Source organism: Oryctolagus cuniculus, chromosome 14, assembly GCF_964237555.1.
Source record: "Oryctolagus cuniculus chromosome 14, mOryCun1.1, whole genome shotgun sequence".
Lineage (NCBI taxonomy): Eukaryota > Metazoa > Chordata > Mammalia > Lagomorpha > Leporidae > Oryctolagus > Oryctolagus cuniculus.
In genome coordinates, this window is record NC_091445.1 from 9,085,480 (window position 1) to 9,098,411 (window position 12,932).

A 12,932-nucleotide genomic window follows, 5' to 3' on the forward strand; every position below is an offset into this window, starting at 1 on the left:
CTTACAAATATTCTTAAATTCTCTTTTCATTATTTTCTATGTGTACCAATGCATACAAAATTGACTTGAGGCATTGTTATCTTTCTAATAACATATTATAAAGAAAGTGTAAGATAATGGCAAAAAAAATCTCTAATTTCTATTATAGTTGCAGTTAATTATGGCGCCCTAAATTCTAGAAGGAACTTTAGAAATAGTCTATTAGCCCAATATAGATTTTTTTTAGCTGAGAGAACAGAGACCTGGAGACTAAGTGATGTATAAAATCACATGCCTACTTCTGTCAATACAGCTTCATAGACATGCTTGGAAGTTATCAAGTTTACTGACACATACTACTCAACTTCTTGTTTGTCTGGGATCCCTGTGTAATTCAGAATGACATGTTATTTAACTTCCCCCTGTAATTACTTAAAACATATGTGAATTTATGATTTCAAAGACCCTAGCATTTGAAAGATATCTAGGTTACTTAAAATCAGAAAACTGAAATACATTTACACTCAAAAGACCCACATTTGGTAAGGCTGAAAGGAAGGTAGAACCCAGTATACCTCTATGTATATTCTTTTGGCTGCATTTTAATGTCTACTACATTTTAGGGAATTATACTGTCTACTACATTTTAAAGAATCACTTACTAGGAAGATAATATCCTACTGTCCAACATCTGCCATTTCGTATCTATGGAAGTCACACAGCTATTATTTGAAAGAATACATTAATGTAATTACAGAAGTGGATATCCTGCTGATATTAACTGATGTACAGTATAACTGAAGTGAAGACAACATAAAGGCCGTGTACATCACTCTTGCCTATTGCTTGGACTCAGCAAACAACATACTAATGCAAAGGCCTCATGAGAAATCTCAGCAGTAAAGTTTATATCTGGCCTTTTCCTGCCCTCTTATCCTTCACTCTCCCCAGAGACAAGCCACAAAGACTAGAATTCATCCTTCCCAAACTAGGTCAGAGAAACCTGAAAATGGCTGTTGGAAATGACCAGTATCCAATTCCATGAACCAGACATAAAGTAGAAAAATATTACATTAACCTTCTTCACATTTCTGTGAAAGAGCAGGACATAAAGAAGTTCTCTGACCTACCTCAGACCGTAAGACCCCCGTTTCAAAAAGGCTCTTGTGTCCTGCCAAGGAGCCAAGAAGAGTCTCAACGTTTTGTGCTATTTTCCCTGCCCATTCTATTTCCATAAGCTCACAGGTTTTTATGCAATCACAGTTCAACAAGGCTATTTGAGCTTTATTAAAACTAAACGTTAAGTATGCACAGTTCTACTGGGTATTTATGTCGTCAACTTGAAGGCTCCCATGTTATATAGAATATAATCAAATAAATTTGTTATGGATTTTTCTGGTTAGTGTATCATCCATTTATTACAACAGATTCAAAAAAGAAAAGGTTGAACTTACCTACAATGTCAATCGGAATCATTCTACAAGGCAACTATGTCAACTTTTTGGAAAGAAATTAATCTTGGCTGACATTTTAATATTGATATACTCCAAAATGTTCATATTTAAAATTAATCTTTGCCTTATATATTTCCATATTTAAATAAAACATTACATGTGAAATAATTGAAAATCAATTATTATAATATTCCATGTTGGAGAAAAGACAGTTTCCTTTGCAATCTTCATTTATTTGAGAAACAAGGAATGAGAAAGAACAAGAGAGGGAGGGAGCTCTCTTCTACTGGTTTACTTTCAAAATTCCAACAAAGGCTGGCACTACACAGAGACTCGGATGGGGCAGGAATTGGGCTACAGGAACCAAAATGCAACCCAGGCTTCCCAAAGGGGATGGCAGGAATGGAATGACTTGAGCCACCAGCACTTCCTTCCAAGGTCTGCAACAGCAGGAAGCTAGAATCAAGAGCCAGAACTAGGTTTTGAATCTAAGCATTCTGATGTGGGACAGTTTAAACACTATGCTAAAAATTTGCCCCAGGTTTCTTTTATTGTTTATTAATAACCAAAGGCAAACAATGGCAGCTGTTTCCTATGGAAGGTTTTGATTGTTTTCCCACATGGAATTGCTAAGATAAAATTAAAAATAAGCGTACATTAACAATTCTTTACATTGGCTGATATTAGAATAGAAATGGAATATATCACTTATCAGTATTAATCATAATAACAGATAATTATTCCTCTTACAAGATTTTGTACTCTGTCTACACATACATGACAACAGTGTTATATGATATTTCATCACACCTTTTGATTCTTCAATTAGAAAAAATGCAGAATTGTTTTCAGGTGTACTTTAAAAAAAAACTGATCGAGATGATGGCTATTTTTACTGAAGATAGCTAATAAATAGGCAAGTTTATAAGGAGAAGGAAAAGGTCTAAATTGAAAATAAGGGGCCGGCATTGTTGCATACCAGGTTAAGCCACCGCCTGCAATGCCAGCATCCCATGTGGGTCCCAGTTCAAGACCAGGCTGCTCCACTTAGGATCCAGCTTCCTGCTAATGCACCTGGGAAAACAGTGGAAGATGGCCCATGTTCCTGGGCCCCTACACCCATGTGGGAAACTTGGATGAAGCTCCTGGCTCTTGGCTATGACCTGGCCCAGTCCCAGCCATTGTGGACATTTGAAGAGTGAACCAGTGGATAGAAGATCTGTCTCACTGTCTCTCTGTCTCTGTTATTCTGGCTTTCAAATAAATAAAAAAAATATTTTTAAGAAGAAAGTAAAGATTTAAATTAAAGAAATATATTTTCACAAACTAATTTCTCAATAAATTTGTGAACAGATATGATGTTTATTTCACATAAATGTTACTGTTCACCTTCAGCTACAAGATATTTTCTACCACATTATCACTCAATTGAATATTATATCTACGTCTATTTTTAAATGTAGGTTTTTTTTGCCTCCTTTATGAGTCCTTTGTAAATCCAGAACCTTACAAACAAAGTAAAGGCCAGCACCACGGAGGATTAGCCTAGCGGTTCCGGCACAAGGGGTTCTAGTCCCGGTCAGGGCGCCAGATTCTGTCCTGGTTGCTTCTCTTCCAGGCCAGCTCTCTGCTGTGGCCAGGGAGTGCAGTGGCGGATGGCCCAAGTGCTTGGGCCCTGCACCCCATGGGAGACCAGGAGAAGCACCTGGCTCCTGCCATCGGATCAGCGCGGTGCGCTGGCTGCAGCACGCCGGCCGCGGCGGCCATTGGAGGGTGAACCAATGGCAAAGGAAGACCATTCTCTGTGTCTCTCTCTCACTGTCCGCTCTGCCTGCCAAAAAAAAAAAAAAAAAAAAAAAAAGAAGTAAAATACTTATCAAAAGTTAAGTTGTGAAAACTATAAGATTTTAGAATGAGCTAATATAAACTAATTTTTATCATTAACCTAATGAGACAAGAGGGAAGGTTAGAGGAAGTTATTAAAGTGAAATTCCCCCCAGATTATACAACAAGTTCTTAGGATTTTCATCCAGGTCAGTGACTTGCTTTGCTTTGCTTTTCCTTTCTGCTGAGTCAGAGCAGAGATTGAGCCATAGAAAGCAGAAAAGGGAATAAAATGCAGTCTGTTTGTGCTGAGTTATAGGAAGCAGTGAAAGTAACTGGTGTGACAAATTGCACTTACAAAAATTCTCCACAAACTCCAGAGACGACAAAAAAAGTGTGCTTCTGACTGGTTTATTTTTTTTTTTTTATCTCTGTAGTTCCCTGTTCTAGACAGCAATAAGTAACAAAATACACAAATAAAACAGCATGAGATATCCAGTTAATCCATCAAAGGTGTAATTTTTTCACCTCTCTTCCTCTGAACACTGAGGGAAGAATGCACAGTGTGTTTAAGTCTGGTACAATACAGATGACCACATGCTCAGGTTGGACCTGGCAGATTTCTCCACAAATAGAGAAAAGAGAAAGACAAAAACCCCAGTTTTTAGCAATCACCAATTTTTGTGGTATACATATCCCCAGTTTTAAGCTGACAGTGATTTGACAACTGCAAATTTTGGGGAAGTTTGAACAGTCAGCTGTCTCACACCTGCCTTGAACAAATTTGGCACATCCCCATTGGACTTGTGAACACAAACAGTTCCGACTCCACACATACAGCTGGTATCCAAACACACGAGGCAAAATACAGAAGCCCATTTGCACCAGTACCATGCCCCTTTAGAGCACTGGCCCACATAGCCATGGGTGACCCAAGTTCTACAAGGTTCAGAGATACTTCTCAGACTCTTTCCAACCTAGAAAAAAACAATTTGAGATAGGACTCAACCTCTCCCTTAGGGAGGCATGAGCTGTCCTCTCAGATACACTCTGTTTTGCACATGCTGGTACTTGTGTGTGCTATGTACCATCTTGTTCCAATTTCTTCCATCCTGAGGACACACATGGATATAGTCAATCACCAACAGTCAGAAAGAAGTGGTAGTTTGTGCTCTCACAACTTCCCTGACCAGTTCTCTCGGATCTACTCTTCTTTAATCCATTACAACATGACATGTTTTCATCATCACCCCACCATTTCTGTCCTGTAATGCACAACCCATGACAACAATGAGTACAATGGTATCAAAGGTGCTGATATTTGTGTTATTTAGATTTCCAGATAAAAAATTAAATATTTTTACAGATAAATATTTGAGAAATACTGGCCACAACTTCCAATGTTTGGTAACCGATGCAACCAAGTAGTCAATATAAATGCTATAGTAATTTGGCAATAAATATGAGAAAATATGCATTTATTTTTCATACTCTTCAGACAAGAATACACAGATGCTATTAAAACAATACTTTCCATGTTGAAGTAGGATATGAGAAGACTAAGCATATTAAGTGGAGATATGGAATAATCAAATATTTAGATATTTAAAAATGATTTGAAACAAAGCACTCCAGTTTAATAGGATATGAGGCCACACAGAAGAAATGAGTAGCGAATTTGACTACATAGTAATAAAACTATAAAAGTGAAACAAAGATAGAAAAATAACTTTTGAAATAAAGATAGCAGAAATGATTTGTGAAATGATAAGAAATGCCTAAATACATATATGACTGGAGCTTTCAAACAGGGAGGTGCATTACGGAACAAATTTTTGAAGAAACAAAACATGAGACTTATCAAACTTCCTGCACTTAAAAAACTGATAAAACTACATCAAAGCACACAGCCGGAGGAGAAAAACTAGATAATCAAAGAAGAATGATAGGATATCTCTTATCAGAAACAATTCAAGCTGAAAGACAAACACAGAAATATCTTTCAATTATTGAATGAAAAACTATCCTTCTAGAATTAACTAGATGGAAACTTCAAAAACAAGTATGAAATTAAGAATTAGTGAAACATATAAAACCTTAAAGAATTCAGCAAAATAACTACTTTATAAGAAATACTGAAGGAAACGGTCAGCACCGTGGTGTAGTAGGTTAACCTCTGCCTACAAAGATGGCATCCCATATGGGCGCCTGTTCAAGTTCTAGCTGTTCCACTTCCAATCCAGCTCCCTTCTAATGTACCTGGGAAGGCAGTGGACATGATCCAAGTGCTTGGGCCCCTGGAGACCTGAAAAAGCTCCTGGCTCCTAACTTTTGATTGGCCTACCTCCAGCTGTTGTGGCTATTCCAAGAGTGAACCAGCAGATGGAAGATCTCTCTGTCTCTCCACCTCTCACATAAATAAATCTTTACAAAAAGGATAAATATTTAAGGAAATCTTGCAGGTAATGGGAATATGAGTACAGATGGCAATCTACATTAATAAAAAATGAATATTGGAAACTGCAAATACCTAGGTAAATATAATAAAATTTGAAAATTATTCATATGTTTGAAAACTAAGATTAAATTATAATGTAATATTATTCAATTTTTTAAAGGGATAGACACATAAAAATAAAATATGTAACCAAAATAACACAAACCCAAAAGGTTACCTGGAAACACACTGTTACAGTTAAACTGTAATAATACTCTTTGCAGGCAGACTATACTAAGTTAAGGACTTAGAATATGTAACTAAAATTTGTAAAATAGTTAAAACTAATAAATTTTCTTATATTAAAAATTAGACATAGTGAATCAATGAGGAGGACATCATAATAAAAGAATTAAGTAACTCAGAAGATAGAAAAAGAAAACAAATGAAAGCACACAATGGAGAAAATAGAAGATAGTATCATCAAACCCAACCATGTCAAAACTCACATTAAATATGAACACTTTAAACATCACAATTAGTATTTAAGACTTATCAGATTACATACAAAGCAAGAGTCAATTATGTGCTTCTGACAAGAGATCTACTTCAAGTGTAAACACATAAATAGGTTGAAAGGGAAAAAATGGGGAGGGGAAGAAACATCATTCTAGCATTAATGGAAAGAAAGCAGGAATATCTATACAAATATCAAACTAGATTTTAGGATAAAGAATACAGAGCAAAGGGTCACCGTATCATGATAAAGTGCTCCGACTGCTAAGAGAACACACAAGTCCTAACTGTTTATACACCAAGCAGCTCAATTGCATGGGCAAACAGACAAAACTTAAAGGAATGCTGAAATCTCAAAATTCCTTTACCAATAACTAGAAGACAAACTGGCAAAAAATAGATAAAATAGAAGATCTGAAAAACAATACTGACCAAATATAAGTTACAGAATCCTACACACACTTAACAAAAAAAGCAGGTTAGAAAGCAGTAACAATAATTGCAGTTTTGTTCGCAACAATGAAAAACTAAAATGCCTTAAAGTTTATAAAATTTATAAGTTCAGCGATTTTATTTTCTATTCATTCATTTTTGTTTAAAAAGCAGAGAGACAGAAAGAAAGACAAAACTGCACACACATACACATATCTTCCATTTGCTAATTCACTTCCAAAATGCCTGCAACAACAACCAGGGCTGGGCCTGACCTAAGCCAGGAACCAAGAAATCCATCCAGATAGCTCTCATTTACGTCAAGAACCCAGGTATTGGGGCCATCACCAGCTTTCTCCCAGAATGTGCACTGGCAGGAAGCCAGATAAGAAGCACAGGAGGACCGCACCTGCTACTCTGACTCGGGCTGTCAGTGTGCTGATCTTTGTCTTAATCCAACACACCAGACACGTTGGCCCCTGAACATTCAATTTTTATTTCATGTAGGAGAATAATAGAAAATTAGGACATTTGTTCCAAGACACACATCAAATGGCTGCAATATAATTCAATGTTTTACCCTGAAGTAAATGTGATCATTATGGCTAATAAATGACAAAACTGGGGACAGCAGTATGGTGTGGCGGGTAAAACTGCCATCTGCAGTGCCAGCATCCCATATGAGCGCCGGTTCGAGTCCCAGCTGCTCCACTTCCAATCCAGTTCTCTGCTATGGCCTGGGAAAGCAGTAGAAGATGACCCAAGTCCTTGGGCCCTTGGGCCCTTGCATCCACATGGGAGACCCGGAAGAAGCTCCTAACTCTTGGCTTCGAATAGGTGCAGCTCTGGCCATTGCAGCCAACTGGGGAGTGAACCAGCAGATGGAAGACCTCTCTCTGTGTCTGCGTATCCTTCTCTCCGTCTGTGTAACTCTTTCAAGTAAATAAATAAATCTTTAAAAAAAATGAGGAAATCAATATTGGAAACCCACAATGAAAGTAGAGGCTCACTCTTTCTCAGGCTTCCCCTTAGCAACAGAAGAAATAGCTTTGCAGAATTATTCTCATGGGCAACATACTGTGAAGTAAGTGCTTCATGTGCTCATGTCCGCAGTGGTTTCATATGAATCTTGAAACAAAGATGTTATAATTTCATTTTCGGATCAATGAAATGAAGCACAGCAATCTTAATCCTTTTTCACAGTCACACATGGACATAGCTGACAATTGGTAAAATTGAAAGTTAAATTCAGACATGCCTTTTTCCAAAGCCTTTACAGTTCATCATTTTCTGACACTCATAAACTTACCCTTTTATTATTTAAAAATCACAGCCTATGCCAACAGATATGTTTCGGAAATTTGCATTTGTTCTCCATTCTACTATGGAACACTCTTATCTCCTCTACTATTTTGAGCATAGTTGGGCATTAATATTAGTTGTACAAATAATGAATCCCAAGTTTTATTTCATACTATGGAGATTGACATCTTTACCACTAATATTTGGTCCTATCTGCATTTTTATTGTCATTCTCCCAGAGAAGATTCTCCAAATCTAAACTATTGAGCTGGAATTTGTCTATGTTCCTCACTGAAAATATATATTGCTTTCTATAAAGTAAAATTCTAAGATCCTTGTCTTCTTCAATATTTTTCCTTTTTTTTTTCCTGGCCATACTTTCCCTTGCCTTACTGTATAGTACACGCATTGTATTTACTTCTGGCTTTTATTCCCGTGTTCCTGCATCACTTAGAGCTCTATCATCCTGACTTGTAAACTGTATGTTTCTTTTTGCTGTTATGTACTGTTATGCTGGCAAGAAAATATCAAGTACTAATACATATCTGTTTCTATGTATGCGTATTTTTGTCTATCCAAAGGGTTAAGAATCCACAGTATTCCTGAAAATCAATGATACTGCAATAGAGACATATAAATCCTTTGATTTATTATTATTTATAACCTTAATATTTAACTGAAAATACTATCATTGGCTATGCTTCCCAGAATGTAAAGCTCAAGACAAAGACTCAGGAGTATTTTTCCTGGGGTCTTCCATTTCAAAGGGACAGGAATATGGGAGAAGCGAGTGAATCAGGTCTGTCCTTGAGTTGAGAATCCACAGATTGGGAGAAAATATTTGAAATTATACACCAGATAAAGGATTAATATCAAAGAAACATAAGATGCTCAAGAAACTCAACAATAACAAAGCAAACAATCCAGTTAAGAAATGGGCATTTTTTTCAAAGGATAAAACACAAATTGCCAATAGGCACAAGAAAAGATGTTCAGGATGTGGGGGGAAAGGTATCCTGATATATTGTTTGTAGGAATATAAACTAGTATAAAACCATTATTGAATAAGTAAAGAGATTACTCAGAAACCTAAAATAGATCTACCACATCACCCAGCCATTACAGTCCTGATAATTTACCCAAAGGAAATAAATTCATTATATGTAGCCCCATGTTTATAGCAGCTCAACTGACAATAGCTAAGATATGGAATCAATCCAGATGTCCATCAACTGATGACAGGATAAAGAAATTGTGGTGCATATACATGACGGACTACTACTCAACCATAAAAATGAGTGAAATCCTGTCTTTGGCAACAAAATAGATTCAACTGGAGAGGAAGTCAGCAAAGCCTGGTGGGGGATGACCATCAAGAAAATGAATTTCTTCTTTCTCTCTTCATGTCTTCAGAGGATTGGGGCAGATTCAATGTGTCTCCTCTTGGGTGGAGGAGTCTGAACAACATGGCTGTATTATAACACAACCTTTGTTTTTGATCTTCAAGCCTCACATCTTCTGGCAGGCTAACTTGTAAGCTGGAAAGTAGGATCAACTCACAGGACTTTCAGAGTTCTTGATAGTTTTGATAAGAGTGAGAAGAGAGACATGAATTTTAGGAAGGGGAAGTAAAATGATCTCATGAATAGATGAACATGATTATTTAAAGTTTATTTTTATTTCTTTGCAAGGCAGAGTAACAGTGAATGAGAGAGAGAGAGAGAGAGAGAGAGAGAGAGTGACACACACACACACACACACACACACACAGTATCTTCCATCTATTAGTTTACTTCCTAAATGCTTGCAACAGATGGGACTGGGCCAGGCAGATGTCAGGAGCCAGAACATTATCCAGGTCTCCCATGTGGTTGGCAGGGACCAAGTACTTGAACCATCATTTGTTGCCTCCCACAGTGCACACTGTCAGGAAGCTGAATTTGAATTGGATGTGGGACTCAAACCCAGGTACTACATTAGAGATGCAGGTGTCAGGTTTAACCCGCTGCCTCACAATTCCAACCCTATATTCCTGTGATTTGAGGGATATTCATGGCAATTAATAGAGTACAGTTTCACCAAATTTGAATCATTTGTACATCAACTGGATAATAAAAATTCTTTCAACATATTACCTGATAGGGGAGGAAACTGAAATCTAACTGCCAGGAAAGAGACTGAAAGACAGATACAAAATGGTGCACTAGTTACGAAAACTCTCCTCTGGCTGGGAAAAATTTTGTCAGTCTGGGGACACAGAAGTTTCTACCATCTTTCACATAACAGAGACATGTACCCTCACTTATAATGAAGGGGAAGAATATTATGACTGTTAGTGCAACAAGGTGAACAAATGAAAAGGACAAGACAACATATCAGAACTTATGGGATATAGCAAAAGCAATATTGAGGGAACTTTAAAATACTTAGTGTCTACATCAAGAAATTGAAAAGGCATCAAATGAATGAGCTGCCAATACATCTCAAGGACCCAGAAAATTAACAAACCAAACCCCAAATAAGAAGGAAAGTAATTAAAGCAAAAAAAATTGAAACAAAAAACGCAAAAGATCAGTGATTTAAAAACTTTAAAAAAATAAACAAAATTGATACACCACAGGCCCAATTAACCAAAAAAAGGAGAAGCCCAAAATCAATAAAATCAGAGATGAAAAGGAGATGTGACAATGAATAACACGGAAATAAAAAGAATCATCAGGAATTACTACAAACAGCAACATGCAAATAAATTGGGAAATTTCAAAGAGGTGGTTAGAATCCTGGACACATACAATCTACCAAAATTGAGGGGAAAAAAACTAGTTCCAATCCTTTTCAAACTAGTCAAAACAATTGAAAGAGAGGGAATCTTCTCAAACTTCTTCTATGAGGCCAACTTCACCTGAATTTCAAAGCCAGAAAAATGCAGAGCAAAGAAAGAGAACTACAGGCTAATATTACCGATAAAAACAGATGTAAAAATCCTCAATGAAATATTAGCTAATTGAATTCAACAACAAAACAGAAAAATCATTTAATCAGATCAAGTGGGATTTATCTCTGGTATGCAGAGATAGTTCAATATATGCAAATCAATAAATGTGTAAGATTACATTAATAAATTGAATAAAAACCATATGATTACCTCAATAGATGCAGAGAAAGCATTTGATAAAATACAACATTCTTTCATGATGAAATCTTAAGCAAATTGGATACAGAAGAACCATTCTTCAATGTAATCGAAGAAATATAGGACAAAACCACAGCCAGCATCATACTGAATGGAGAAAAGTTGGAAACATTTCCAGTAAGATCTAGAACCAGAAACGATGCCAACTTTCAGCGCTGCTATTAAATATACTCCTTGAAGCTTTAGACAGAAACATTAAGAGAGAAAAAGAAATAAAACGATACAAATTGGAAAGGAGAAAGTTGAATCATTCTGGTTTGCAGATGACATGATTCTACATATATGGGACCCTAAAGAATTCATTAAAAGACTATTGAAACCTACAAACAGTTTGGTAAAGCTACAGGATATAAAATCAACACACAAAAATCAAGAGCCTTGTATACACAGATGATATCATGGCCAAGAACCAACTTGTAAAAATCATTCACATTCACAATAGCCACATATAACTTAAATACCTTGAAATAAATTTAACCAAAGAAGTGAATTTTTATTTCTGTAATAAAAATTAAAAATATTAAATAAATAACAAAGAAAAAAATGGAAAAATCTTCCATATTCAAGGTTCGAAAGAATTAATATCAAAATGTCCATAGTACAGAAAGCAATTTCCAGAATAAATGTGATCCCAATTACTAATGACTTTAAACTTAGATCCAGAAAAAGCTATGCTAAAATTCATATGCAATCACGGGAGATCCCAAATATCTAAAGCAACCCTTTTTTAAGATTTATTTATTTATTAGAAAGCCAGAGTTACAGAGTAAGAGAAAGTGAGCGAGCTTCCATCGCCTGGTTCACTCCCTCAATGGCTGCAATTGCTAGAGCTGGGCCAGTCAGAAGGCAGGAACCAGGAGCTTCTTCCAGGTCTCCCATGTGGGTGCAGGGACTCAAGCCCTTCAGCTATCTTCTGCAGATTTCCCAAGCATGCTAGCAGGGACCTGGATCTAAAGTGGAGCAACCAGAACTAGAACCAGCACCCATTTGGGATGCCAGCATCATAAGTGGTAGCTTTACCTGCTATGCCACAATGCAAGTCATGCTAAAGCAATCTTAACAAGAAAAAATGCTGGAAGAATCACAACACCTGATTTCAAGACATTCTGCACAACAGGTATAATCAACACATTCTGGGACCGGCACAAAAACAGATATGTAGACCAATGGAACAGAACAGAATCCCCAGAAATCAATACATACATCCTCAAATCTTTGACAAAGGAGCTAAAATCAATCCCTGGAGAAAGGAGAGTTTCTTCAACAAATGGTGCTGGGAAAATTACATCTCTTGGGGCAAAGTATTAAATAAGACTCCCTACTTTATGTTTTATAAAAAAATTACCTGAAAAAGCTATTGAGCACCTAAATCTATAACATGACACCATCAAATTACAAGTGAACATTAGACAAACACTGCAAGACATGGCAAAAGCTCTTTGGAGAAGACCCCAAAAGCACAGGCTATCAAAGCAAAAATAGACAAATGGGATTAAATCAAGATAAGAAGCTTTTGCACTGCCAAACACTTAACAAAATCAAGAGGCAACCGAGAGAATGGGAGAAAATATGTATAAACTACGCAACTGATAAAGGATTAATATCCAGAATCTACAAAGAGCTCAAGAAGCACAACAATAACAAAATAAAACAAAAACAAAAACAAAAAAACCGGCCGGCGCCGTGGCTCAATAGGCTAATCCTCCACCTAGCGGCGCCGGCACACCGGGTTCTAGTCCCGGTTGGGGCGCCGGATTCTGTCCCGGTTGCCCCTCTTCCAGGCCAGCTCTCTGCT